At 35.7% G+C, this 6,284-nt stretch overlaps 1 non-coding gene across 1 annotated transcript; it reads right to left on the bottom strand.

The window, feature by feature from the left end:
* Positions 1 to 3,494: 3,494 nt before the first annotated feature.
* Positions 3,495 to 3,599, bottom strand: LOC114632892. Its single transcript, XR_003713148.1, has one exon. It is a non-coding gene; the product is annotated as a U6 spliceosomal RNA (small nuclear RNA).
* Positions 3,600 to 6,284: the final 2,685 nt, after the last annotated feature.

The following is a 6,284-nucleotide window of genomic DNA, read 5'->3' as shown; positions in this document are numbered from 1 at the left end:
TGTGTGTGTGTGTGTGTGTGTGTGTGTGTGTGTGCCTACTTCTAGGCAACACAAGTGCCTGTGTCTGCTGGCATGTTTCCAGCATGTGCCTGGTTATCTGCTGTTGTGTCCTGTGTGCTTGTGAATAAACCATGACACATCTGCTCCTCCCATTCTTCTTAAACTCTAGCCCATAAAGACCTCCTTGCCATGGCGTTGGAGCTCAGACATAACAAATGTTCACAAATTTGCCCATGTGGCATTTACTGACCAAACATTTATGCACATGGTCTATTCAAAAGAAAACTGTTAGATGACAAGTCTAGCACCAAGTTACTAGAGGTCATTGATGCCTTTAAAACATTTGTAACCTTATCTTGTTTTCATTATTAAACAAGCCTAACCTTCATGAAGACAAAACACTCTGTAACATATTATTTCTTCCATTTTATCCCCATAGAAATATTAGATAACTAGTGTTCATTATCCTTGTTTCAAATAAAAAGGTAAGGAAAACAGGCTGCCTATTTAGCATAAATTATGTAAAGGAATTACTTTCCCAATTTATTGAAAAAATGTCTCTCCATATACGTATGATTATGTATATATAAAGTTGTGCATATTTTATGCTTATGTATGTATGAGTTATATATATATATGCACACATCAGCACAATCACAAGTATTTGGGTCTCTGGATTCACTACAGATGAGTAAGTTTAAAAATTATCCAAGTATGGCTTTTAAGACCAGTAACAACAACTAGATCACCAATAACTTGTTATAATGAAGAATCACAGGCCCTATTTCAAATCCACCAAATCAAAGTCTGACTCTTAACAATATCCCCCAGGTGATTCTCATGCAATTAAACTTTATCAGACATTGCTATAGCCAGTTTTAACTGATCAAGAAACAAAACAGCTGCCTTAGAGGAAATATTGTTTCAATTATCTGTGTGATTTTTAAAACATTATTATTTGGGAGAGAAAGATGGGGTGGTCAAGATGTTGAATTATCTGAATAAAGAACTCAATTCTCAGATATTCCTGACAGTGACACTGTCATTATGATGTAGAAGGTTAATCATCCAAGTCACTTAAATCCCTAATGAATTGAGAGAGATGTTTAGAAATAGGATTTTAATATTAACAATACAAATAGCTAAAAGTTTAAAATATTGAAAATAAAATACTATTCAGCAGTGAATAAAAAGAAAGTCATGAATTTTTCAGGTATTGAACGGACTCAGAAAAGATTATATTGAGTGAGGTAACCCAGACCCAGAAAGAAAACTGCTTCATATCGTCTCTTATCTCAGTTCCAAGCTCCAAATCTTCAGGCATGAGTATATGACATGGACAACCACAGTAAGGAAGTACAAGGGAACCATTGTGGTGTGAATATGTTGTGGGTGAGAGGTTAGGGGTGAATAGCAGGATACAGGTGATATGAAGTAGGAAATGGAATTAGGTGAGGAAAGGGCTCCAACTAGGGGAAAGGAGGGAAGTCACTACAGAAGGAGAAGGAGAAAAGAGGGACAAATAACAGTTTTACAGTCTCTATTGCTGTGAAGACACATGATGACCGTGGCAATTCTTATAAAGGAAAACATTTTAACTGGGGCTGGCTTAGAGTTTTAGATATAGTCCATTATTGTCCTGGGGGAAGCATGGCAGTATGCAAGCAGACATGGTGTAGAAGGAGCAGAGAGTTCTACACCAAGTGTGTTTGATAAAGCCTCAATGAATCATATTATTTTCTATTTAACTAGATGTATACAAGATACATATAATTGTATGTATTGTGACAACAATGTTCCCCATCAAAACCATACACACAAAGTTACCAGGCACAAAAATACCTTTCAAACCATTGGTCAGGTTAGTGCAAGGAATCCCTCTGAACAATACAGTTACCAGTGTGGCTTTGGGTGCCTTTCAAGGGCCTAAGGGTGGGCAACTATTGCTGAAGACATCATACATTTAAAACATAAGACTCAGATGATTTGAGCTAGAACTGAAATGGAAGCCTCTGCTATGGTCTAGCTTCCATGGTTCCAGAAATTACCATGCAAACTTCCAAGAAAGAGAAGCAATTAAAAATCACCAGTCCTACTTCGCAGCAATATCTAGCATGGCAAGATAATAACACCAATGACAAGCACGGCAAGATATACACAAAGGTGCAAAAAATGGCACTCAAATTTTGGTCGCAACAAATAACTGTCTAACTGGACTTAAGTCCTACTCCACAGGAGGGAAGGGAAATCATGCTTGGTATTCTAAACTAGCAGCTTCTGCAGACGTGATTATTAGAAAAGAATCTACCCCCATCGCTTTGCTAGGCCAGCATAAATTCTCTATTACATTCTAAACCTAATCATTGTACTACTGTTCATACAAAGCTTTCTCTTCACAGCAAATGGAGAAAATCACAGAAAACCACAACTAGACACAATGCAGTGATCAACAGACTGAAGAATCCAGACCCCACTGGTCTATGTCATAGCTCCTGCTTCTATGGCTCAGGAAATATCATTGAAGAGAGGCCAAGAAGTTTGTAAGAGCCAGTATTGCTGTAAAACAGTCTCTCCTGGAAATGGCTGCTTAAACAAGACCAGAAAAATGGAACTATCAATGGTGATGTTAAGGTGGAAGGGGAAATATTCATGGACTGCAATTAGGTGAAGAACTAATGAGAGTTGAGAGAAGGGAAACTAACCTCTCTCAGGAATGAGCTCCTTCACTGGCTGTCCAACCCAGAGCAAGTGGTCTTGAAACCAATTACACACTGCCAACAAGAATGGGCTCAGCAGGGTTATGTGTATGTACGTGCACACATGCGTGCATGTGAGTGTGTGTGTGCGTGTTTATGTCTGCATGCATGCATGCATGCATACAGGTGTGGGTATGTGTGTGTGCATGCTACACACATCTTTAATGCTACAATAATAAGATTTAAAAGACCATCCACATGAGAGTGGGACGGCATCAATGAGCTATAGGGAGATTGGCTCAGAGGGCTGGCGAGGAAAGGGAGTGGCAAATGACATAATTTTATTTCAATGATCTAAAAGTAATAATTGAAAATTTTTAAATCTTTCCTGGCATGGTAACACACACTTGCAGTCTCAGCATTTGATAGCATTAAATAAAAGGGTCTGGAAATCCAGTCTAACCTGGGCTACATTCAAAAACTGTTTTAAAATGTCCTAGGTCTTTCATGAGGCTTTTGCTTGTAGTGCCCTGCCAGTCTCTGCACATTTACTCGTGGTGGCTAGAGGGCTGTGTTTGTTCACATGACAACACTGTGAGCATGACAACACTGTGGATGCTACAGGAAAGGAGCATGCTGCTTGAAGCTTTTGCTTCGTTAATCGGTAGTGCTATGTTGAACTAATTCCAATCATAATTAATTATGATAACAATTGCAACTATTACCAAACTGACTGCTCATTGCTTGCAATGGCTTATCTAATTCCACTGAATTGCTGCACAAATACTACTTTTTAAAAAGAGTATGAAATGCTTCATGAATTTGTGTGTTATCCATTTGCAGGAGCCATGCTAATGTCTCTATCGTTCCCCTTTTAGTGCCTGTGCCACTGCAAAAGAGCAGAAACATTGCTTTTTTTTCTCCTTTTGCCACTACTAAGGATTGAACCCAGAACCTTACTTATGCTTTTCAAGTGTTCTGCCACTAAGAAACATCTCCAGTCACGAACACTGTTTAACTTATCTACTATTATGTCAAAAGTCATATAGTATTCATGTTTTGACATTATATACAAATATCTTTATATAACTGTATGGTTATTTAATATGATAATTCATTTCCATGAGATAAATCATCAATAATTAAGTTATTGAATTGGAGCACATATAATTTGACATTATATATAAGTATCTTTGTACAACTGTATGATTATTTAATATGGTAATTCACTTTCACAAGATGAATTTTCATAATTGACTCATTGAATTGAAGAATATATAATTTCAAAAACTGTCACTTTGAAATCTATTGACTTTTTAACTTTAATTTCAATTTTTATTGCAATATAATTACATTTTCTCCTCCAACCCTCCCATATATCCCTCCTTGTTATTTCAGAGTCACACATGCATGTGTGTGTGTGTATATATATATATATATATATATATATATATATATATATATTCTTAAATGCGAGCTGCTCAGTCTGTATAATGTTACATGTGTGCATATTTTCAGGGCTGACCGTTGGTATTGGATAGTTAATAGGACTTGATGTGGTCTTCTCTGGGGAAGACTGTATCTCTTACTCTCCACACTCCTCAGTTGTTTGTCATTGCTTGTGTAGGGTTGAGGCCTCATGAGCTTTACCCCACCCACTATGGCGTGTCTATTGTTGTCACATGTTGATGAGAATTTATGGACACAGCTTCTGGTATTACTAGTCAACAAAACCTCACAGCAAACTTCTGGATTTTCTGGCCCTTATTGTCTTCCCACTCCATACTCCACAATGTTCCCTGAGCCCTTGGTAAGGGAGTGTTTAGTAGGTGTATCTATTAGGATGGGGTGAACATTTTTTGAGATATACCTTAGCCATTTTTTTATTATTATTATTTTGAGAGTTCTCTTTTTAGGTCCTATGTCTATTTTTCAATAGGTCATTTGATTTTGACTCCCTGTTTTTTGAAGTTTTTATATATTCTGGATATTAATCCTCTATCAGATATTTAGCTAACGAAGATTCTTTCCGAACCAGTGGGCTTCTTCTTCACCCAGTTGACTGTTTTTAGCTGTGCAGAAGATTTCCTTTTGTCAATTGTTGGCCTTAATTCTTTGAATGTCTGGTAGAATTCTGCATGAATCTATCTGTCCTAAACAATTTTTTAACACTTAGAAGGATGTTTTCATTACTGTTTCAATCTCCCCTACTTAGGCTGATGGCTTCTTTGTTTAGCTTTGTAGTCTGGCCGTATCTTAAAATCCATTGCTTTCAGCTAGGCTTTTTGAATATAAAGGAGTAAGTTATTTATTTTAATAAAACTAAATTCTGAATTTCTTTTGTGTCTCTTGTAATATTTCCCTGTAATTTCTGATTTTGTTATTTTTGGGTCCTTCCTTTCTTTGTTTCCTTCTTTTGTCTTTTGGTGGGGTTTTTTTTTGGTTTGTTTTTGTTTGTTTTGGTTAGTTGGACAAAGGGTCTGTCAATCATATTTAAATTATTAAAGAACCATATTCTAGATTCATTGATTTTGTTCAAACTTTATATTGTTTCTTTGTCTATTTTTTTTAATTGATTTCTTATTGTTGACAATTTTGGATTTGGTTTGTCCCATTTTTTTCTTTCAGCTTTTTTTGTGTTGCAGCATAAGCCATTTTTAATGTAGGCACTTAAAGCTATAACCTTCCCCTCAGAACTGCTTTCAATATGCTTCAGAGGTTTTATTACGTTTTGCTTTCATTTTTCATTACTTCTCCTTCCAGAAAGTTTTTTATTTCTTGATATCTTCTTTGACCCATTCATCATTTAGTAAAGAGTTGTTAAGTTTTATTGTGTTGCAGTCAGGATAGAGGGAACACTTTCAATCCTTTTTAGTTTGTAACTATTTGTTTTACTTTATTTTTAATAAAATAGTTATAATAAAATAGGTATAATATTTTATTATTCATCCGAAATAGACACAAGATGTTGTCTCTTTTAGAAAAGCTTCCATGTGTTGCTCAGTAGAATGCTTTGGTATTTGGATATAATATTCTATAGGTATTTGCTAAGTCCATAGGATGCATGATGTCAATTAATTCTGTTGTTATTCTGTTTAAAAGTGGGCTATTGAAATCACCTAATACTAATGAATTGTTGCCAATCTGTGTTTTTAAATCTAGTAGTAGAATTTTTTTTCTGAAGGTGGGTGCCCAGATATTGGTATACACATACTTAGGATAGAGACTTGGTCTTCTTGGCTAAATCTTCCCTTGCTTAGATTGAAGTGTCCCACCTCCTCTCTTCTGATCGGTTTTACTTTGAAATCTATTTTACCAGATATTGGGATACCAGCGTATGTTTGCTTCCTGGTTTCATATGATGGAAGTACTTTTATCCTTTCTTTTACTCTAAGGCAGTGCCTACCTTTAAAACTAAGATATGTTTCTTGTAGACAACAGACAGATGGACTTTGTTTATTGAGCCATTCAGTCAGTTTGTGTATTTTTATTATAGAACTGAGGCCATTGATATTTAAAGTTATTATTACTTTTTTCATATTTGTGTTTTTATTTATTTATCTTTCCTTGTTTTTCATTCTTTAATCC

Source organism: Grammomys surdaster, unplaced genomic scaffold (assembly GCF_004785775.1).
Source record: "Grammomys surdaster isolate TR1022 unplaced genomic scaffold, NIH_TR_1.0 97, whole genome shotgun sequence".
Classification (NCBI taxonomy): Eukaryota; Metazoa; Chordata; class Mammalia; order Rodentia; family Muridae; genus Grammomys; species Grammomys surdaster.
This window is presented reverse-complemented; position numbering and strand designations above follow the sequence as displayed.